We start from the raw sequence: 270 nt of genomic DNA, 5'->3' as shown, positions 1-270 counted from the left end.
TGGCGCATATTCTATTGTACACGACGCTGTTGAGAAGACAAAAAAGGTTTACCACTTTTCTAATAGGGAGCAGTGAATAAATAAATTATTTTACGATTGAGTTTGTGACATTCTTTAATGTGAAACTTTGTCAAAAGCTTTCATAGTAATTTGTCTTAAACGCGCAGTATCTATTGGTTGTAACGCTTTCTTCTACAGCTCTGAAACTCAGCTACAAAGTCGAGGTGGCGGAGAATACAACGTGGACGGCATTCTGGAATATGGCGACTA

Source organism: Plasmopara halstedii, assembly GCF_900000015.1.
Source record: "Plasmopara halstedii genome assembly, contig: Scaffold_262, whole genome shotgun sequence".
NCBI lineage: Eukaryota > Oomycota > Peronosporomycetes > Peronosporales > Peronosporaceae > Plasmopara > Plasmopara halstedii.
This window is presented reverse-complemented; position numbering follows the sequence as displayed.